At 38.7% G+C, this 24,082-nt stretch overlaps 1 pseudogene; it reads right to left on the reverse strand.

Annotated features, from left to right (window-relative positions):
- Nucleotides 1-1,503: 1,503 nt before the first annotated feature.
- LOC107678869 (trypsin-3-like) lies at nucleotides 1,504-18,555 on the reverse strand (annotated as a pseudogene).
- Nucleotides 18,556-24,082: the final 5,527 nt, after the last annotated feature.

Raw genomic sequence — 24,082 nt, forward strand, 5'->3', positions numbered from 1 at the left:
TCATCTAAGACATATTGTTGGGCGATATAGAGTGACAACTGATATTTATTTACATTAAGAAGTCTGCTGTACTGTTATAAAGACCTCAATGATTTACATTACATCATAATCTCATCTTATTTTTGGCCATATAAATATCCAAATAAAACCAAATTGCATATTGTTGCTCAGGTTAGGCTTCTGAATTAAAATGAGGAGTTTTTTCCCGTCGAGTCTGAGCTCCATATTCTCCTAATCATACTAATATGAGCAATAAAAGCCTGATGTAGAAAACAAATTATGAGGTTTTTTGATTTAGTCATTCCAGAGATCAAAGGACTGATTCCATCTTGTGGCAAAATAATATCCACACTCAACTACTGTTGTTGGCTGGAGTAAAAAGTGTAACAACTAACTTTCCCAATATGTGTTAAGTAGTAACATACGATTGGCCTGTGTATGTACCGAGTGTATAAAATCGCCATTTAATGGCAGCAGGTGGCAAAGTGACATTCTGTAACTTAAATTAGAAGCATTAGAGAAATATGCAGACATCAAAGATGAGCAGGGTGTGTACTAAAAACACTGGCAGCAGGCTAGAAGCAAAACAAGCGAAAAACAAGGTGCGTCAGAGGTAAACTAAAAAGGGTTCTACTTGCTTTACTCATCATTAGACATTTCTCAGTAAAAGAAACAGCAAACATTATATAGTCAATAACATGAGGATGACGTCGCGTCCAGCTGTCTGTTTTGCAGGAGCCATACTTCTTAACATAGCAGGTAAGATCTGATATGACACTGCAATAATTAATAGGCAAGATCTTGTTTAATAACCTTATTTTAACCTTGTAATAAAATACAATAAAGTTGTATTTAGTTTAAATTATGTAGGCCTATTCGTCACAAGATGATGGAACACCTTTTGATTAATTCACTTTTATTATTTTCTTTGTAATACCTAAAATTAATACCTGAAATTAATGTTACTTTTTCGTTAAAAACTCAGAATAGTAAAGAGCAATATCATTATTAATTTAAAGTAAATAGAATTAGTTATGCACAGTTAGGATTATTTTTCTTAGCTTGACTGATGAATGGCTTTCAGTCTATTCTATATTACATTATTAAACACAAGTATAATTATTTAATATGAAAAACATTTTGAAAACAATAATGCTACAATGAAACTGGTTGTTGGCTTTATTATTATTATTATTATTTTAAATAAGTGCACTAGGTGTTTATGAGTCTATAATCACAGAACCACAATTTTCATGTACAGATATTCTTTCTATGTTGTAAAAAACTCAGGTGAGCTCAGTGGTGTCACTGGTAGGCCTATGTTCTGAAAGGAAGATAGATAATGTTAAAAACTGTACAATTAAATATATAATTTGTTTTTCTGACAGTGTACTCACCCTCATGTCACTGCAAACCCGTATTTCTTTTCATGTGGAAAACAAAAAGGTGGATTTGTGAAGAATATTCTGGCCACTCTCTTAATATAATGCAAGTGAAAGAGGACTAGATCTAACAAGTTGCAAAAAATGCACCATAAAGGATTTTACAGATCAGAATGTATTTGGTTATTAAGTTTTTTAAATCTTGAAATCCGCCCTCGCTCTTCTTTGAGTGTCCATAAGAGTTCATGATAAGGGTAAAGATTAGTTCACAAAACTAGTCAGAGTGACTAGAGCATAATTCCAAATATCACCATCTTGAGTTCCACAGATCAGTCAGTCATAAAGTTTGAAATGACATTAAGAGTAAAAGGTCTTTATTTTCAGCTAAACTGCACCTTTAAAGGGGTCATATGATGCTGCTAAAAAGAACATTATTTTGTGTATTTGGTGTAATGAAATTTGTTTATGCGGTTTAAGGTTCAAAAAACACATTATTTTCCACATACTGTACATTATAGTTTCTCCTCTATGCCCCGCCTTTCTGAAACGCGTCGATTTTTACAAAGCTCATCGGTCTGAAAAAGCGAGGTGTGCTCTGATTGGCCAGCTATCCAGTGTGTTGTAATTGGCCGAATTCCTCAAGCTAGTGACGGAAATGTTACGCCCCTTACCATACTGTGATGCCTGCGGCAACCACATGCAAAGAAGGAGAAAATCAGAGGAATGATGGATGATGTGAGCGAAAGGGAATGTAAGAGGAGACTGGGTGAGCCCGAGCTGGATTCAGTTGAGGAAAATTAGACAAATCCAGGCAGATCGCTGCTTATCTGAGTGCTGATCCAAGACTGGTATTGAGACACACTAGTGTAAACGCCAGGGAACTTTGGTAGTCCACAGTCTCGACCAAAACTCACAATGCCAGACTGAATCCACTGGGAACCGTTCTTATTTACCATTGGACCTCCAGAGTCTCCCTGCATAGATTAAGAAAACCTAATGTTAATATCAGCAGGGATTTAAAACGGGTCAAAATCGATGCTAACCCCACTTCTAAATTATGAGTGTGAACCGCTTTACCCAGGGATAAAAGCGAGGTTTAGAAAGACGCTAACCCAGGGATAAGCCGGTGTCTAAGTGATATCATACCTGACATGAATCTTTTCCACCCTCATTTAGTCCAGCACACAGAATGTTGCTTGTTATGATTCCTCCATAGCCCTTATTACAAACACTGTTGTTTACAATTGGTATCTGCACCTCCTGCAGAATGTTTGGAATCTGGGTGCCTTTAACATAAATGGCATGGTGGAAAAAGTTTCATTATTTTCCATTGACAAACACTACACAAAGTTTTGAATCAGAGATGTGTTTGATTGAACTCACCTACAAAACTGAGTTTGCCCCATCCAGTGATCCAACTCTTAGTACCTCCACCAAATACACTACCAGCAGCTGCCAGACAAACTGGCTTAATATAATCAGTGAATGTCACAGAAGAGGAGAGCTGGAGCAGTGCTATGTCATTGTTTTGGGTAGTTGTGCTATAGCTGGGATGGGTGATGAGCCGAGTCACTATCCTGGAGATCTCATTCGGGTTTGAGCCCATTTGGAGGTGACGGCCAAGGTACATTTTTACATTTAATGCAGCGGTACTGTAAATGGAGGCAAATATCAGTCTTAATTCATCTACTATCTATCTATATATGTGTCATGTTATAATAGCTATATATCACTTCATACTTCTGGAAGCAGTGAGCTGCAGACAAAACCCAGTCTTTATTGATTAGACTCCCACCCCAGAAATGACTTCCAGATGTAATTTTATGAAGGCTTGCTTGCCAGTGCCAAGACCCCACAACGGCACCTTGTCCTCCAACAATCTTGGTGTTGAGGGGAGCCTGACCGCATACTGATGAGAGAAAAGAAGGTTGATTTTTCTTGTTGAAATCAACATGAATCAAAATTAATTCAGTTTACTTTTTCTGAATAATCTTAAGTTGTTACTAAATATATGACATTATAATTAAAATTCATGCTCCAATTCATTAATTCCAGACAAATTAAATCAAATCTAAACACAAATAAGGTAATTTAAATTCCACTTTTTTTATTTAATGTTTGTATGGTCATTAAGAGCATAGAAACTTACCATCTAACTGACAAAGTGAGCCTGTAAAAATGAAAAATTAAATATTTTGAGTTGCTAAATGGATTAGAGACTATAAAAATGAATATTATTTTATTTATGTTAGTTTTCTTGACAATAATTTTAGATCAGTCAGAACTGGTTCACACCGAGATATGCAAGTGTAGAAGCGCTGACACAAAGCTGATAAAACTGGTTCTTTGAGTAGCGCATATCTGTGTTTCCATTCATATCAATATTATTAAAGACCAAGTCATAATTCTCTGATTTATGCCATTTTGGTTATACTTTAAAATGTTATAGTATTATAGTATGCTTTAAAACCAGTGTTCTGTTAGTATATAGGCCTATACACACACAGCCATTGTCCACAAATTTTATTAACATGAATCAATACAAATGCACTGCAGTCACATTATATTTAAATAATTTTTTGTTGTGCAATAACCTAATACTTTGTCTCTGGCCTTAATGTCTGTAGTGGAAGCCCAAAACAATCAAACTGCTCTCTGTAATAAACAGGGAAGGAGTGTAACTTATGCACACTGATGGCAAATTGGACATAGGCTAATTGTTTGTACTGGCAGTAGACTCCAGTGTCCTAGCTGATTTTGCGTGGAGTGCAGTGGCAGAGGAACTGCTGGCTCAAACTCATTCACAAACCGTGCCTAGGTACGCAGGAATCTGTGCTACTTCTGATAAGAATAAATGTTTCAGCTTTCAGATTCTGCCCATGTTATCACAATATTCAAATAATGAACATAAAAAAAAGTTGTTGAAAGATCCTGTACAACTTACCGAAACGCTCAATTAGTGTTTCAAACGCGCAAAGACATCAATAAAACAGCTTGTGAACAATATGTCACTTGACGTTGCATTTACCTCAGGAAAGTGATCCAGTGTTCACAGTTCGTTAGTTTGCTTAAAAAAATAAAACACTAGAGGGAGCTTAATTATACAAGTATGTTTGAATAAATCTGACATGATGACAATGAAAACTTTGTGCAATTGAGTTGGACTCGGCTGTTAATTTTAACCTCTAAAATTATAAGAAAAGAGCGGACAAATATCGCAAAGTCTAGATGTGCAAAGTTAGTAGAGACGTATCCCAACAGACTAAAGGCTGTAATTAAGGCAAAAGGTGGTTCAACAAAATACTGACACAAAGGGGTGATGCTTAATTCCATCTCAGTGATTTTTTTTCTGACATGTTGGTGTTGTAGCCTATCTTTCACTTGGATGATATAAGTTGCATTGAGTAAATACAGCTGGATAAAACAAAAAGTGTGTCCATCTTCATTTCAGGCTGCAAAGCAACAAAATGTGATTATTTTAAAGGGGGTGATTCTTTTCTATACACACTGTATGTATATGAATACAAACCCGATTCCAAAAAAGTTGGGACACTGTACAAATTGTGAATAAAAACAGAATGCAATGATGTGGAAGTTTCAAATTTCAATATTTTATTCAGAATACAACATAGATACACATTTATAACATGTACATAGGCCTATGAGATAACTTGCCCTGTGTCACAGGGACCGGAAGCCCCAAGGTGGAACAGGGCTGTATGGCAGGGCTGATGGTGGAGCTGAGGGGCTGGAGGGAGCCAGCGGAGGCAGAGCCGAGGGAATGACTGGCTTAGGTGGAGCAGGCAGGAAAGGAAGGTAAGATATGTACAAATTCATCAAACAGGTGCTGGGTGAGGAGACAGGCTTGGTGTAGGGCAGGAGCAGTGGCAACGAACTCAGTGCTGGACAGAGAGGGTGGGAACGAAGACAGAACTGGTGGAGATGAAGAACTAGAGCTGGGCAGGACCAGAGACAATGAAGAAGACTCTGAGCTGGGCGGAACCAGTGACAGCGCAGGAAGGAACCAGTGGTGAGGGAGGTTTGTGGGTGGGCATGGTGGGAAGCACTACCTCCGTTTCCCAGTCAATAAGGCATTCCTCTGTATCAAGCTCCATTAATAGTCCCTCTGGCATGGATGTTAGGACCGGATCACGCACCTGGTCAGACTCACTGTGGGGCTCAGGCTCTGGGGTGATGGTTGGCTCAGTCCCCCTCTCTGGTACTGGCTCATTCGTTGCTGCAGGCTTGAACTATTGGGCTTTGGTTTAATGTCTCAGCATGGGGGTGATGGCTGGCTGGGCTCTGGAGGACGAGCAGACGATGGTTTGGGTGCTGTGGGGTTGAGATCCTCCTATCTGCCTCCTATACCATCTCCGATAATATGGGGGGGGGGTATCCACATTGAAAAAGCATCTAGACCACAAACACGATAAATGTCCCTCGAGGGCCATCTGAGCGCTGAGTCCTGCCCGGAAGAACACACAGAGGCTGTTGTCAGGGTAGTGCACCAGATAGACGAGATTTAGAAACCTTTGTGTGTGCTCCTTGAGGGAAAGATCCCCCTGTGAGAGGAAGAAGATTTGCTGCTAGATCCATTTAAGTGATCCGTTCTTCTGTCACGGTTGGTTGCAGGGAGGAAGATTTTAGGCTGGATCTATTTGCAAGCAGTTTTATGCAGGTGAGCATAATCAATTAACCAATGAGGTACCTAGGAAACTAACCAGCGAAAACAGAACAAGAGGGTATTCCAGAAAGCAAAGTTAACTTACCATCACATGCCCTGAACTCTCGGTTGATTAACCCAAATCTTCCTTGCTTGAGGTATGCTGGGTCCAAAAACGCGTCTGAGAGTAAGTTCAGTCAACCCAGAGCATGTTCGGGGTTAACACACAAGACATTCTCAATAGAACAAAGAATTGACGAGTCACTAAGGAAACTAAGAAAAAGAGCACCATACTGCTTCCTTCTTCTTCTTTTCTTCAATGGCCATTTATATACTTAGTGCATATCACCACCTAATTGGTGGTTGTGCAGTCATTTTTCTTTTTTTTTTGTTTAATCTTTCATTACTAAGAATAAGGATTATATTGTTTGTTTGATGTTAGTTATAAGACATATCACATATGTATTTTTATGATAGAAATACATTATAGAAAATGTAGATCCATGATGTGATATGTATATATCTATATATATTACAGTATATAGTATATTATATAACTATATTGCAATAATAATATTGTGCGCAATCTGCCACATCCACTGGAGTATCGTCAATAGGTCACGCATGCGCTGATAGCTCTATAGTAAACTAACCCTGAAACAGAACCTGCTCCAGAGCAGGTTATGTTCAGAGAATGATTTGCTACTTACACAAGTTACCTCCATTTTTGTAACTCAAAACTCAGTTTTTGTGATCACCTGGTTACCCCAACCAAAACGATCTGTGTTCAAAGTGCACGTTTTTAGCTAAATGTACTCAGACCATCTCCCAAGATGGTCTCGGTTCAGTTCACTTTAAAAGGGTCTGAAGGCATTTTCCAACCTGTTGTTTCCTTTGTTCCCAAACAGGGACATATATTGTTACAATTTTCTCCTTGGTTTAGTTGCTTTAACAATTTATTTTGTGGGATTCCACTTAGCATCAAGATGAATTCACAAATTAGCTGGGACACACACACACTTTATGTACACTACTAAGTTTGGGGTCAATTATTTTTTTTACTTTTATAAAATCTGTATTTATCAAAATATTGTATCATGGTTTACATAAAAATATTATGACAGTATATAAAGAGAGAGAGAGAGAGAGAGAGAGAGTGAACATTCCCCAAGTCAGTTCCTTTTGTATTTATTCTGTTTATAGACAGTGTGACAGCATTGTATTTAAGATAATTACATTTTCAGCAACCAGTATCCCTGATCATATTGCAGAGCTTCAGACCCTATATCAGTTATGCATATGGTTTATCAGACATATAAACATACAAATAATCTGTATCATTATAAAAAATTATCGATTGATCTCTACTACTTATGCAAACATCCTGAATCTCAGAGGGCACAAGCAGGCTGAACTTCAGTAGTGTATGCTCTTATAATGTCAATAAGATTAGCTTTTCAAGAGTAGTGCACTTTTTAAAAGATAAAGAAAAAAACAATAAAAATAAAAACAATATAATGGCTCTTTTCAACTATTTATGAAAGCATATAGAGCACAACTGTCCTCTTCATCAAAGAACCCAGAATTACTGATCAAACAATCTTTAGGAAGAGAGATAGAGGGAGAAGGTGAAAGGAATGATAGAGAATGTGAGAGAAATGGTAAATAAAAGGAGGTTGAGTGAACTTCTGAATCCATTGGATTTGAATTCAACAAATCCAGGTGGGTTGCTGCTGAAATATGCAATAGTGTAACCCAGTGGTTAAAGTATGCAGGCTGTGTGTCCACCGAAGTGGTTTTTTTTTCTTTTCTTGAGTCCAGTGTACATTTTTCAATTGTTTGCAGTGGGAGCATTGAGTGTTTTTATCTTGTCACTGAGAGTTTAAAATGTTCAACAAACCAAATGTGCCACATACATCCTGAAAAATGAAGCCAAAACATGTTGATAGCCCCCTGGTGGTTATATTTTCATGCTTTTTTATGCCTTTATTTTGATAGGATAGTAGAGATTTGACAGGAAAGCATAGGCAGAGAGAGGGAAGCAAAATTGTCAAAAGACCTTGAGTCGGGAATCGAACTTGGGTCACCGGAGTGTGTCCAATCACATCCATTTCAGGGTGAGACAAAGACCACACTGTCCAGCCGTGTTGTTGACTATACTTGTCGACTATAATTATACAGTGGAGTAAAAGTTAATATTGCTGGTCAGAAATTGTTGACAAAATGAACTAACTGCAAAGTCAAATACTAGTAACACATTACGTCCTTGGATTGTGCCTCGTGGCACAAAAGCGCTGTCCACCTGGCAATTTCAAATGACTAAAAACTTTGGGGAACACATGGCCTAAAGTATGTTTCAGTAGTCCATTTGCCAGTGCATGTCTTTTTTATGTTATTTATTCATTTATTTATTTTTCTGGTGCGTCTTGTGCACAACATGCATGACTACTGTGATGTAAATTTCTTTATTAGCATAGTATGCATGGATTATTAGCGAATTCCAATAGGAAGTGAGTATCCTTATGGACTTGAATTCCACAGCTACCATCCCTTTGAAATTCAAAAAAGTATATAAAACACAAAATTAATACCTGTGGCTCCTGATGATATATTGAGGTCTTTTGAAGTGAAGCGATTGGTCTGTGCAAGAAACATTATTTACAACATTATTAGAACAGACCAATCATCATAAGACCTCAATATATCATCATGAGCCAAAGGTATTAATTTGGTCATGCCTGTATGCTCTTTGACTCTCAAAGTGACGGTAGCCATGGACTTGCATTTTATGAATCACCTAAAACTTCTTTACCATTCTACTAAAGAAATAAAATCACCCACATCTTGGATGTGAGTAAATTAATGGCAAATTTTCATTTTTGTGTGAACTATCCCTTACTTTTTAAATACTGTCTTTGGGTTGTTTTTACTCTATTGATTTACTATAGTCTGCATTGCAACTCCTTCCTCTGCAGATCAGGTGTAGTAAAAAGCAGTCGTACTGTACGAGTTCATGATCAGTGGAGTAAAGAACCTTATTAAGCAACTAGGTTGGCAATGTAAAGTGTGCAGGTGACAGAAATCTGGTGAGTAGTACAGCAATTTTGCAATCAACCTATGAAAAACAATCTAGCTATAAACTGTTTATAGCTAGTTGCAATTTTAAATATATTTATTATTTAAATATCAAAATATTACAATTATTTTAATATACAGTGTACTTACAATAGTAAAACAGTAATATAAATAGACAGTCAAAAGTTTGCACACTATATTCTTTATCACTATTTATGATTTATGTAGAGACCAAAATATTAAACAAAACTATTACTTTTACTTTAAACCTAGAGCTTCTTTGAAGTCACCACCCATTCATAGTTCAGTTCTGGACACTCTGAACATTCACTCAACCAACTCTGAGCTGCATCCTGAGAGGATTTTTAAACAGTACTGAAGAAATTCACATGCATTAAACTCATCTATTAAAATATATACATACATTTTCTATTTATTTGTAAAGAAATTAATAAAAATGGTCAATTTATATTTATCTACAAAACCAATTTCTAGCATTTAACCATGTCTTTTGATCAAAAGTTTTTTTACAGTCATGAGAAACATAAATTCAGTCGAGTATGTTGTGTATGTGTTTACAAAGATTCTTAGGGATTCAATTGCTTGTCAGTTATTAAACAATTAAAAGAAATACTATTAAACTTACATCTAATTTTGTAATTACATGTAATGTAATTACAAACATGTAATTGTAATGACTAATTTGAGAAGTATGGTTCCAGCTGCAATCAAAGCTGTGTTGAACGTCATACTTATATTCTGGTCTGTGATCTGACTACTGTTTCCTCAACTGTCAGATTTTTAATGAGATGTAAAACAAGTACCGCCACATTTATCAAAAGTTCTCTGGCCCCAACTTCCATTACATTTATCTCTGATTCTGTTTTTTCTTCAGAAAAAAAAAAAATTTAAAAAATATATACATTTATTTGATCTGGTTATAATATGTTGAGCCTTCCATGTCAGTTTCTTGTTGAAAATGGACTTTGCGCCATGTTGTTGTAATAATAATAATAAAAAAAAATTAACAAAAAAAAGTGAGTAATGCATTTTTATGTAAGTTTTATACTGCAATGAACCAAGTTTGCCTTGACAGATAACACACTTGCCAGAGAAAAGACCTGCATGTCCTTTCACAATTCTAATTTCACAATTCAAATTCATGAAACTTGCTTAGGCACCTGTACTGTATATGGACAAAATTTGAGAATGACAATGAACACTACTCAAATAAATGAACAAATCAATCGTTTTTAAAGATTCTTGTGTTAACAGATTTCTGGTCACACAACAGGTAAAACCAGACCACTTTCTTCAACAACAGCAGTTTCCAGTAAGTCAGATTATATCGAAAACTATGCGTTTAGTTGTATAATCAGCTCACACACGGAGGAAGAAAAAAATGAGCAAAACGATTTTTCAATTTACTCATTATTTGTAATACTCAACAAAACTCTCTTCTAAACTTGATTTCTTTGCTTTTGATTACTGTAACTGTAGCTTAAATTATGTAAGATAAATATGAACCAGTCAAGTAGGCTATTTTTAACAGCACTTGAAAATAATTTTTGCTGTTGACATTACTGAAACTGTAGTTGTGCTAGAAATGCTAAAAAAGACTAACTTGACTAACTTTTCAGAAACACTCATAAAAACTAAAAGTCAAAATAGAGTAAGACCGTTTGATCTACATTTAGTCATTTTGCAGACGCTTTTATCCAAAGCGACTTACAATTTGGGGATACATAAAGCGATTCTTCTTAAAGAGGCAAACAGATACAGGAAGTGCTTGTAATACCAAGTTTCTAGACATTGTTCAAATAAGTACAAGCTAGAAAGAGAAGGAATAAATAAAGAGAGATTTTTTATTTTTTTTTTATAATGATGATGATGAAGTCAAGTAGCTTTGAAAGAGATGAGTTTTCAGCTGTCGCTTGAAAATTGTCAGGGATTCAGCATTCCGGATAGGGGTGGGAAGATCGTTCCACCAGCCAGACAACCGGAATGTGTTGGAAACACATGATAGAGGTGGAAAAGAGAGGACAGAAAAGGAGAGTGTGTACAGGGAAGAGAAAAATTATACTTAAGTGGCTAGGCGATTTCGTTGCTCGGTGAAGTCGCGCAGGTAAAGTCGAAGGTCTTTACACTCGTTGGTTTTTACACAAGGAGACCTGAACGCTTCCGCTGATGCTACCGCGTCAGCGCACAGACATCAGGTAAATACACAGTCTAAAAGACTAAAGTGAAAACAGCTGTGGCCGCCTTCTCTCCTTGTAATTTTCTTTTTCTCATTTGTTTTTTCATAACAAATGTATTTATTTATTTTTATCTGTCTTGGACTTTACCTGGTTCTGATTTGTCTGTGTTTATGCAGCGCGTTATGCTCTCTCGGCCACCGTAGTTAAGCCTTCCATGTCAGTTTCTTGTTGAAAATGGACTTCGTGCCATGTTGTTGTGATAAAAAAAAAAAACCCAAAAAAACCCTGAATAATGTTGAAGCGTGAAGACAGAAAAGCTGCTAACCTGTGCCAGCAGACCTTTTAATCTGTCCTCACGTCCCATGACTTGAGACTTATAACATTTGTTTACATGATGTTGAAATAAAATAAAATAAAGTTGTTAAATTAAATTAAATTAAATCTGTCTTTGGCAAAACTGTAGCCACTTCAAGAGCTGATGCTGTAACGTGACTGTTTCCTAACCACACAAACAACTGTGATTAGGTCACAGTGATGAAGTCACAGGACTTCTCTGAGAAAAGACCTGCCTGTACTTTCACAATTCTGAACTTGTCAGACCTGTATGTTTTCATAATTCTGGACTATAGGCACCTATACTGTCAAATGTGAGTATGTGAAAGCTATTCATATTTAAAATAGCAGAACGATCAGTCATTTTTAAAGATTCTTGTGTTAACAAATTTCTGGGTTTGGGGGTGTGCAGAGACAATGAAAAAGACTACATTTGTAATGACCCTTTGAGAACATTTGAAGAATGAAATTAGGAAGTGGATGCTCACCGATAATTTCTGCAATAACAGCAGTTTCCAGTAAGTCACATCATGTCCAGAACAATACCCTCTATGTGTGTATAATCTGCTCACACTGAAAAAAAGGGAAAACACAGATTGTTCAATTTACTCATATTACTTGTGATCTACACAACAAAACTGTGCTTCTCTTCTAAAGTTGATTTTTTTTGCTTGTGAATTTGTGTAACTCTAAAAATTTTCAGTCTACTAAATTAAATTGTGTAGGATGAATATGAACCAGTCAAGTACTGTAGCCTATGTTCAACAGCACTTGAAAATTATTTTTGCTGTTGACATTACTGAAACTAGAAATAGTGTGCTAGAAATGGACTAACTTTTTCAAAGCACTTATATATATAGCCTATAATATTTCTGTCACGGGTTGCTACTGTGAGGAGCATGGAGCGAGGAACGAGGAGACCAGGAGTACAAAACAAAGAATTTCCATATTCTTCTTCAGGGAATCACACGTAGCACAAGGAGGGGACATAAACAATTCCGGACCAAGAAACTCAGAACGGGACTCACTATAAATACACAGACACCAATGGGACACACCTGGGAGCAAATTAACTAATTAAATAAACACAGCTGGAACCAAATTCATACAATGAGGACAGGAACAGGAAGGACCAAATAAGGAAAAAAGGAACTAAACGGGAACATACACGTGACAGTTTCGTTGTACTTTCTACTTTCTCCCTGGCGTTATTTTCTGTAGTGGAAGCCAGAAACAATTAAATTGCATTGTAATTAACAGGAAAGAATTGTAACTTACTCACACTGATGGCCCCAGACATATAACTTATCTAATACCTGCTCTTGATTTTGTCTGTTTCCATGTTATATAAAACAAATAAATGAGAAAAAGCTTTTGAGTTATGAATTGGGGCAAATTGCATAAGGGCTAATTTTATGTATTGGTAGGACACCTAGGTTATTTGAATCAACTTAAATAGGGCACTATTTGAGGGGACAGCCATTTGCAGTGGTGTCCTAAACCAGTGGTTCCCAACCCTGGTCCTTGAGGCACCCCAACACTGCACATTTTGCATGTCTCCTTAATCAAACACACCTGATTCAGGTCATCAGCTCATTAGTAGAGACTTCAAGACCTGAAATTGGTGTGTCAGAGAAAGGAGACATGCAAAATGTGCAGTGTTGGGGTGCCTCCAGGACCAGGGTTGGGAACCACTGCCCTAAACCATAGTGGATGTTATTGAGTGCACTTATTCAATCCCACAATGCACCGCAATAACGAGTGTACACAACTGATGCAGATGAATGATCCATTTATCCATTTTCAAAACCACTTGTCCAATATGGGTACAGCAGCACAGTATGTTACAGATATACATTAAGTATAATTTTATTATTAAATAGTTTAATTAAGGTTTATGCTAGTTTGAACCTGGCGCTGCCAGTTTGCTAACTTTCAAAAGATCACTAAACAGTAAGAACAAAAGCAGCATTTCATTCACTCCTTTACTGTGTGCTATTACTAATGTAGGGAACAGCGATAAGGGTATAAGGGGCGATTTCGAGCATGATTGCTTGGAGTTCACTAACTGTGAGTATGCACAAATTTGTGCATGAAATCTGCATATGAACGCTTTCACGAGCAAATGAAGATTCATCAATAACGTTCTTAACATTTATTATAAATGAATAAAAAACGTAGGAACAAATGCAACCATGATGCCCCCTTAAGGACTGTGTAATTTTATTTTGTGAAACAAAAGTTAAATGTGTCCAGAATAGTTATCATAGTTTTAGTGACAATGACATAAATTATAAACCAAGTATGATTTTTTTTTTCTTCATGTTTTCATGTTATTAGATTTTTTTATAAAAATTACATTTGTACCAAGGGGGCATTTTATCATATATATAACTGTGATGTTCTACAAAACAACAAGCTTTAAAACACTTTTTTTCTTACTACTGAAAATTAGATAATTTACTGTGAAATCCGTTTTCTCTTGGGTCACCAGTGTAAGCCTCACGGTGAGTACTTCTACATCACTCTTGTCAATGTAGTCCATAGCAACAACAAAGATGTATCTTGACTTTATCTAGTGGTTATTTTTTTTGGGGGGGGGATAACCCCCACTCTACCCTTAACATGTTAAGATAAACATTTTATATACAGATATTCCATTTAAATATATTTCATATAAGCTATCACAACTTTATCACAATTGTCAGTTAAGACAACTTCACATTTCAAGTTGGCTAAACGGCAGAGCATTCACTTTAAGTAGAAAGTTGTTACAGTGATATACTGTAAAAGAAAAGAAAATGTGCGTTACAGCTCGAGCTGTGAGATTCCTCTGCACAAAGATGCAGATCCGTGCATACAGCTGTCTGATCAGAGGTCTGTAATCTCAGTCTGTATTAAAGGTGTTTACAGATAATTCTCCGCTCCTTCTCCGCACATTTTGGAACAGGTGGATAGTTGTTAACTGACTCACTTACTGAAATTGTTAGAAATAATTGGTAACACTTTACTTGAAGGGGTGTGCATAAGACTGACATGGCACCTTCATAATCATGACATGACACGTCATGAATATGAAGGAGGTTTTATGCATGTTTATGACAACTGTCATTAAGTGTCAGTTATGTAATTTTTAATGCAAATATGACATTATTTGACCTAACCCTAACCTAACCCTACCCCTACCCTTACCCCTAACCATAGCCCATAACAAAGACATCTCAAACAATGTCATCTTTGCATTAAAAATGACATGACTGAGCAAATGACACTTAATGACAGTGTCATGTCATGATTATGTAGGTGTCATGTCATGATTATGAAGGTGTCATGTCAGTCTTATGCACACCCCTTCATGTAAAGTGTAACCAAATAATTAAATGAATGCAGTAAGAAATAAGCCAGTTCCCTTTCGAACGTTCTCTCATGTTGTGTATGGGGAAACTATGGTTGTCCATAGGAATACATAGTGCAAGTACATATTTCCCAGTCTTTTAAATATTTGAAATTGTGTAAAATAAAATTGTGGATCTTGTGGCGTGTTTTTCTGTTTGCTCTATTGTTGTCCAAGAAAAGGAAAGGAACCTGTAGGTTTTGGAGGAGGGTTTTACCTCTGTTTACCTCTACTTATGTACTTACCTCTGTGCTAAATCAAATTAAAATATTCTCTGTTCTGATTTTTTTTCTTCTCATAATATCGGTTTGAAACTATAGAATTTTTTCATTATAACGAGGTGAGATAACGCTCCGGTTACTGACGTAACCTTGGTTCCCTGAGATAAGGGAACGAGCATTGTGTATGGGGAAACTCCTGTTTACTCTGGTACTGAAGCCTGATTTGATCATGTTTGTGTAGCTGCACAACCCAATGGCTCTAGCCCGCCCGAATGGGCGGAGCCGACCTCTATATTAGTCGGCTTGGAGCGCCATTTCATCAGAATGTTCTCCTTCAATGACGAGGATCATCTCTTTGCTGATGCTGGACTACGAAGCCGAAGCCGAAGAGCCCCGGCAGAGAAAGAAGCCAGAAGCCTTCCCCTGTGGCTATCTGGTGCACTAAAAGAACACATTTCTGAGCAAATTTCATAGCGACGTTGTTTCAAATGTTGTGCCGCGAGTGTGGCTCGTGCAGGGAAGCCCTGCATGATGTGGAAGGGCACAGTGAGTGCGTCGCCTGTCTGGGCAGCGCCCATGCAGAGACTGCGCTCTCACTACTGACACGGGATGCTCTCACTGAGAGCATGAGTCTCGCTCTTCTTCACTCGCTGACTGCCTTCTTCAATGAAGGCAGCCCCGCCCTCGTTTCTCCTCTCTCAGCGAGAAATGGTGAGTTGGTGAGCACCCAGGTTGTGTGATCTCATGCCGGCGTAGAGCACGCGTGTTCACTCTCCCCCACCACTTTGATCCGCCGGTGTGTTTACACGTAGGGATCAGCGATTTCTGATTTTACTGCAGACCTAAAATAAACAGTGTAACTTTTATGTTTGGTTGACTGCATTTTAGTTTGATGATGAATGGCTGAAATGTCAGGCAATGGTAGAACTAATGTTGTTTGTGTGTGCGTGAGGCGCCTGTGCGATCAGATGGATTTAATCAAATAAAGATATAAAGTTTTTTGCCTTTTGTTAATCTGTTAATTATATTATAGCCTATTATATATTTTGTGTGATCCTATTTATTTTATTCCTTTTATAGACTTAATTTGTGTTTTTCTCCTTTCACAGAAGCACTGCAGGTGCATGATGTGACGATTGAGTCCTCATGGTCTTGTTTACGCTGCTATTCATGCATTTAAAGCTAAAGCCCTGTATAAAAAAAAAAAAAGACATTCTAATCTTACTGGTTAACAATCGACAAATGAGCTTTGTTTGACGGTCAGGACAACAACAAAATGCTGTCATTCTACAACTCTCCACCATATTTACTATGCTGCGCACAAGTTCAGGTAACTAAAAAACTTGCGTACACGAGCTGAGACCGGACGTGAGATTTGATCGTAGCCACCGCTCATGTCCATATTGATATATTCCAATTCATTGAAACGACCGTACGCCCAATTTTCTGTCACACGCTCTTTTCGTAAATGAGACCCAATGAGAACGTGTATCTCGCTCTGCTTCGCTCGCGGTGCGCCTTTTTCAATGAAGACGGCCCTGCCCCTCCTGCGCTCACGTTCTCCCTTCCCAGTTGCCTTGGAGGATGAAACTGTGAAATTTTGGGCAGCCATTCCCGGTGTTTCAAGTTGGGTTCTAAATATGATAAAATGAGGTTACTTGCTCCAGTTCGCTTGCAGGCCACCTCGTTTCAGAGGTATTATTCACACTTCGGTACGGGACAACGAAGCTCATGTTCTTCGGTCCGAAGTACAAACATTGCTTGCAAAAGGTGCCTCTAGCGAACAGCGAGTCAGGATTTTCAGCCGCTACTTCCTCGTGATGAAGAGGATTAGTCCAGGTGATAGGTGCAAAATTTGAGGTGATATGTTCACTTTTTCATAAAAGCATGAAACTTGGTACAGTTGTACAGGTTAGGGCCCTGAACATTTTCAGAAATTGAGCCATCGCAAAAACACCTTGTGGTTGCCATGGCGACCATTTTACTTTCCGCCATAACCAAATTATGTATTTTACAATCATACCATATATAAAAACAAAAACTGTTCAGGTGAAGAGTTAATGGTGAAATCAGCAATGTGAGAAGGAAATAACAGTATCTGATAGGGCTGCACGATAAATCGAAATGGAATCGAGAACGAGATTCGACAGAAGCTGCGATTGTCATGCATATCTTTCAGTGAAGCACGGTTCTGTGATCAGCAGTAAATCTTCATCCAAATGCCAGAGGGCGCTCTCACGCTGAAACTCCAAATATTTTCACATGCTTTCAGATGGAGCAGCATTTAGTTCACAGAGCCATAGTTCACTGAGAAGCTATGCAAACAGCTGTCATTATCGCGAATGATTTCTTCGATCTCAGAATCACGCAATAAAATCATCTGCGATTTTTTTGCGTAACTCGTCAGTGAACTACGGCTATGTGTAGTAAATTCTGCTCCATCTGAAAGCACGTGATGATGATTTCCTGCTGCAATGAAGGCAGCCCCGCCCTTGTTTCTCCTCTCTCAGCAAGCTCGGAGAAAGAAACGGTGAGTCGCGGAGCTAAGCAACCGAGTGAACTCACGCCGGCATAGAGCTCGCATGTTCACTCTCCCCCACCACTTTGATCTGCCAGTGTGTTTACACATAAGGATCAGCGCCCCAGCGGCTCAATCCTTCTAGGCGGATTAGAGTAGAATGTGGTCACCAATGATTCTGTATTGCTGATAGCTTCATATTTGTGTGTGTGCCGCTGAGGCTGTGTTCACTGAGACAGGCTGCTTTCACTGCGAAAGAATGAGTCTGTCCCCACTTCACTCGCGGATCGCTTTCTTCAAAGAAGGCGACCCCACCCCTCCCGTTTCTCCCTTCTCTGCTGCCTCGGAGGAAGAAACAGCGAACTCACTGGTTGAGTTATCAGGATTGAGTGATTCACGCCGGCACAGGTCCCGTGTGCTTCACTCTCCATGCAGCTCTTTGATCTGCTAGTGTGTTTTACAAGTAAATATCAGCGCCCCTCATCTGCTTCGAGCAGTTCGATCGTTTTAGATGGATCAAAGGAGAGTGCTGTCACCAATGATTCTATATCGCTGAAAGCTTCAGTTTTTAAGTGCGTCGCTTGCCTGGGCCATGCCCACACTGGGGCTGCGCTTACTGAGACAGATCGCTCTCACGATGAGAGCGTGTATCTCGCTCTGCTTCGCTCGCGGTGCGCCTTTTTCAATGAAGACGGCCCTGCCCCTCCTGCGCTCACGTTCTCCCTTCCCAGTTGCCTTGGAGGATGAAACTGTGAAATTTTGGGCAGCCATTCCCGGTGTTTCAAGTTGGGTTCTAAATATGATAAAATGAGGTTACTTGCTCCAGTTCGCTTGCAGGCCACCTCGTTTCAGAGGTATTATTCACACTTCGGTACGGGACAACGAAGCTCATGTTCTTCGGTCCGAAGTACAAACATTGCTTGCAAAAGGTGCCTCTAGCGAACAGCGAGTCAGGATTTTCAGCCGCTACTTCCTCGTGATGAAGAGGATTAGTCCAGGTGATAGGTGCAAAATTTGAGGTGATATGTTCACTTTTTCATAAAAGCATGAAACTTGGTACAGTTGTACAGGTTAGGGCCCTGAACATTTTCAGAAATGGAGCCATCGCAAAAACGATTTCTTTGATAATTAACTAATATTTTATTCAGTAGTACAATAAAAGATTGTTTTAAATAATTAATTATTAATTTGTTACATTTATGTAGCTCTTTTCTCAAAGCGTTTTACATGAATCTCCTCAACCACCACCAATGTGCAGCATCCACCTGGATGATGTGACGGCAACCATATTGCGCCAGAACACCCACCACACACCAGCTTAACTAATATTTTATTCAACAGTACAATAAAAGATTGTTTTCAAGAATACAATCATTTATTTCTTTTATTTAATTATTATTTATTATTATATATAAAAAAATATAATCTCAAGTAAGTGTATTTTTCCTTATCTCTCAGGCAGAGTCGGGTAGGCGATAGTATGTTTCCAATACATTCTTGTTCTCTCTCAACAATGCTCCAACATCACACGCAGACGGCAATGCAATCTTGCTAAGCTGCGTACTATCTGCACCTCTTCTGCTGCACCTGCACCTCAAACTTCATTCTGGCCATTGCTTCTCAGTGTACTCTTAGTATTGTGGGCTTGACTGAGACCTGGATTCATCCAGAAGACACCACAACCGCTGCTGTTCTCTCTAACAACTTCCCTTTCTCTCACACCCCCCGTCAGGTTGGAAGGGTACTGGTCTTCTCATTTCTAATAATTGGAAATACTCAACCCACTCTTCCCTAGGCAATAAAAAATTATTTTGAGTTTCATGCTATTATGGTAACAGCTCCTGTTAAACGGCGTATTGTAATGATTTATCGCCTTCCTGGTCAACTGGGCACCTTTATAGAGGAGCTGTATGCTGTCCTCATTCTCTGTGGATGGCAGTCCACTTGTGGTCTTTGGTGACTTTGAAATCCTTACACTGCAGACTTCCACTTCCACTCCTAGCTACATTCGATCTGAAATGGCTTACCACCACAAGCACTAACAAATCAGGCAACCAGCATGACTTATGTTGTGAAATTTTACTCAAAAATACTATGTATGGTAATAATTACAATCAATATGGTGATTATTTTAATGATTATTTCAATATTAGAAGTCTTAATATAGGCTGTGATTTCAAAAGTCACACATGCGGAAGATTTATAAGCGATTTGAGTGCATAAGAGATGCACATTGCCGAAGAGAAGCATAAAAAGCCCGTGGTTGCCACTTCCCATTCAGGGGTACTTGGGGGAGCCGAGGAGCTGCTTGTAGGTTGGTTAAGCGGGCCTTGGTGGTACCCCCGCAGGAAGGGGGCTGCTTGGACGGGTATCTGCAGATAAGAAGTGAAACTGCATGCGGAAGATTGATTAGAGATTTTGATAAGAGATTTGAGTGCATAAGAGGTGCACGCCTAAGAGAGGCATAAAAAGCCCATAGTTGCCGCTTCCCATGCAGGGGTACTTGGGGGAGCCGAGGAGCTGCTTGTAGGTTGGTTAAGCGGGCCTTGGTGGTACCCCCGCGGGAAGGGGGCTGCTTGGACGGGTATCTGCAGATAAGAAGTGAAACAGTTAGTCTTTGTTTGTCCATTAAATGTTGAGAGAGAGAGAGATTTGTGTGTGCGCTGATGCATTAAAGCACTAAATGTTTTGCTGAGATATTAACCCTACTGACTGCTTTGTGTTGTCATGCAAATAAATGTGCTTTGTATACATTATTATGTATTATGTACATAATTTTGGTTAAATTAGAATGAAAAATCTGTATAAGTAGTTGTGAGAACAATAAAAGTAAAAATAAATAAATATAAAAATATAAATAAAAATAATAAATACATTGAATGGAGAGTAAAGAGTGTATAAGGAGAATTATAAGAGTTGAAAGAACAAAGAATATTCCAAAGAACTGGCTTTGTCGGCTGTTTGGAGATCATAAGTTGCCGATGCTGTGATCCAAATTGTGAAACAGTCATCGATAAAGAATAAAAAGTGACTGGTTTTTCGCTCCTTGAGCGAGAGAGAGAGGGACCAAGGTTGATTGATGTTTCTCTCTCGTCTGATCTCTGTGTGTGTGACGGAGGGAGTGAGAGTGGAAGCACTGAGTGGGAGTGAAGGAGCAGCTGTGTGTGTGTAAGTGAGGAACCTCTGTGTGTGTGAGAGTGAAAGTGTCTCTGTGAGTGTCAGCAAAGAGTGAAAGCAAAAGCAGAAGTGCAGAGAGGAGGAGAACAGAGCAGCTGTGTGTATGGGTATGTGTAAGAAAGAGAGAGTGTGTGTTGTTTTAGTACTGGGAGTTAAGTGTGTTGTATTATTCATTTGGCTGAGGTACTTGCTGCACTGGCTGTGTGTGAATGTTACTGTTTTTATGTCTGTGGCTTCTATGGCATGGTAAATAATTAGCTTTGACTTGGGTTTGAGACTTGTGTGATGCGTGTTTGTGGAGCAAGGGAGAGAGTGTGAAAGGGGGACAGAGCTGCTGCAAGCAGTGTGTGTATTGCTATGTGAGTTGTGTGAATGAAGAGAGAGAGAGTGTGAGAGAAACTAGAACAATTATTTTAAAAGTAAGAACATTATAAGAAATCGGCTCTATTGATTATTTGAGCATTTTCCAAATTGTCACCATATATAAAGTAAAAAAACATTGAAAAGTTTTTGTTTCTCTCCTATAGTAAGAATGAGTACATGAACCAAGTGTGTCTGTGACAGAGGATGGAGGGGCTGAGAGAGAAATCTTGTGAGTGAGAGAAAGGAGGGGCTGCAAGAAGAGAGTGAGAGGCCTCTGTGTGTGTGTGTGTGTGTGTGTGTGTGTGTGTGTGTGTGTATTTGTGAATGAGATTATGTGAGCCTCTTCTTTGCATTGCACTGAATTAATATGGACTTTGAGAGAATTTTTTGCAAGAAGGAGATTTAGGCTAAATAGAGAAGATAGGAGAAGAGATAATTAAAAAAGACATTAAGAGAGGTCAAAAGGCGATTTATGAATTAAGTAAATTATAAAAAAAAAAAAAAGCAGCAATCAATAAACAAGTAACAAATTTAGCGGATCAATAAAAAATAAAAATAAAAGATTAGATGAAGTGGTTAACTGAAAAACCAGCTTGTGGCTACATACATAGATTAATTCACCCTTCCTTGGAAATAACAGAGTAGAATCTTTTTATTTTACATCGGACAATTTAGTAGCTGAAAAGGAATCACATTCCTGAATTGCAATAATTTCCACCAGAACCTATAATAATTGCAGATTTCTGAACAGGATATACAGTATATTGCAATATAGAGTAAGCAAGAAAGCACTGTAGAGGAAAAACTATATACGACCTATTATATTTAGATTTTAATCAGATCTCATTGACAGATCTGGATTAAAATTTGGGCTCAGTTACTATATGAACTAATAAGAGTGTATCTTCAATATAATTGAACAGACTCAGTGGGGAAGGTGACTAAGAAAGCAGTCATAATTAATGAGTGATTCTAACCAAAAAGAAAGGGAGAAGAGGAAAAAAAGGGAAGCAAGCCCTGAGAAAAGAGCTGGCAAAGATAGAATTGAGAGAAAGAAACATACAATCAAAGACCAGAGTCCCCTCAAACAGTCCTAACAGAAGAGAGTACAAAAACATCACAGGTACACTGCTCCTTGAAGATGTGCAGAAGGAAGAAGAGCCATGCTGGCTGCGAGGAAAAAACCATAGACTGATGAGATGTACTAGTAGTATGAATGAACCCAGCAAAAACTCAATGCAGTGTCCAATCCTGATCAAGCAAAGGCAAGAACAGTATATGACCAGTGACAATCAAGGCCCTGATGAACTAATAGCTTGACTTCCCAAAATTCATGAGGGGGCAGAAAAATGGATCAAAGTACTTGAAGAAGAGACAGGCAAGCTACTAGTGATAGGAGACATCAAAGCATTGTTGGCTAAATGCTTGGGAGTATCCAAGTTGAATGAAATCCTTGGAGGGGTGCATCTGCATCAAGCAATTGACAATCCAAGAATGGATGGGACCCCATTTGACAAACATCGGGCTGAGATATGGCTTGCTTTGAGAACTGAATACCCAGCGCAGATGAACCCAATGTCACTGAAAGGAGTGCCAATTGGTGACCCAGACAGCAACATAGTGTTGGCCCAGATCCGGCCCACATCTGGCCCATGTGAAATCCATGCGGGCCAGATGTGGGCCGGATCTGGGCCGAAACTGTCTGCTGTCTGGGGATGCAGAGGATCCAATCATCTACATCCAGAGACAACTGAGACGATGGAAACAAGAACTGGAAAGAGACCCAGAGGGAGATCCTGTGATGACAGCACTGTTTAGAACCACTGTAGTGGATGCTATGCCACAAAGAGTAAAAGTCAAGTTGGAAGATGTGGTCGGTCTGAACTCCAAGACACACAAGGAATTCTGTGACCATGTGGCTTATGCTGTGAAACAATACAGGAAGAATGAACAGAAGCTGAAAAGCCAAGACAGAAAGCTACAAAGAAAACTGACACAACTACAACTTGAACAATTAACTAGCAAGAAAAAGAAGATTCAAGTTGCAGTCAAATGCAAAGAAGAACAATCAGCAGTGATGGCTCTTGTAAACATGCCTAACCCTGTTGCTCAAAGTACAGCAGTAGTACTTGTCCCTGTCATCCAGACCATGACTGCCACTGGCACAGATTGTCATCTATGCAAGACCAGAACATCCAAATAAAACAAACTGGACGAGACCACAAGGAGGCCAAAGAGGGAAAAGACAGAACAATGGCCAACAGAGAGTCAATGGCCTACCAGGAGTGTGCTGGGGATGTAAACAGCCTGGACACAACAGACGAGACTGCCCTACCAACCCATGGGAAAATAAATAAATATATAAATAAGAAAGCACAAGGTCTAGTAAACTCATGGTATGGACCAGATCAGGGCTTTTAGGGCTGCCCAGAAAAAAAAAAACCCTAACGTAGATTGGTTAAGAGATTTAGGGAAACATTTAGAGAAAACAATTCACAAATGAGACAAATACTTAAAAGAGCAACTCCATAAGTCATGAATGTCAAAAAAGAATTTCATTGCACAATCATATATGATTAAGGTAGGGATCCAGAATTCGAAAATAAAAGGCCAAATGACAGAGAAGGACAGGTAGTTCTATTGATTTCACAATACAAAATAATAGGGCCACAGGGTGCCGCAAGAGAAGTTGAGAAGGGTAGTTTCATTGAAAAATGAATGTTGGTAAATAAAGGAAGCTGATCAAAGGCTTATGATC

Source organism: Sinocyclocheilus anshuiensis, unplaced genomic scaffold, assembly GCF_001515605.1.
Source record: "Sinocyclocheilus anshuiensis isolate Anshui unplaced genomic scaffold, SAMN03320099.WGS_v1.1 scaffold1800, whole genome shotgun sequence".
NCBI classification, from domain to species: Eukaryota; Metazoa; Chordata; class Actinopteri; order Cypriniformes; family Cyprinidae; genus Sinocyclocheilus; species Sinocyclocheilus anshuiensis.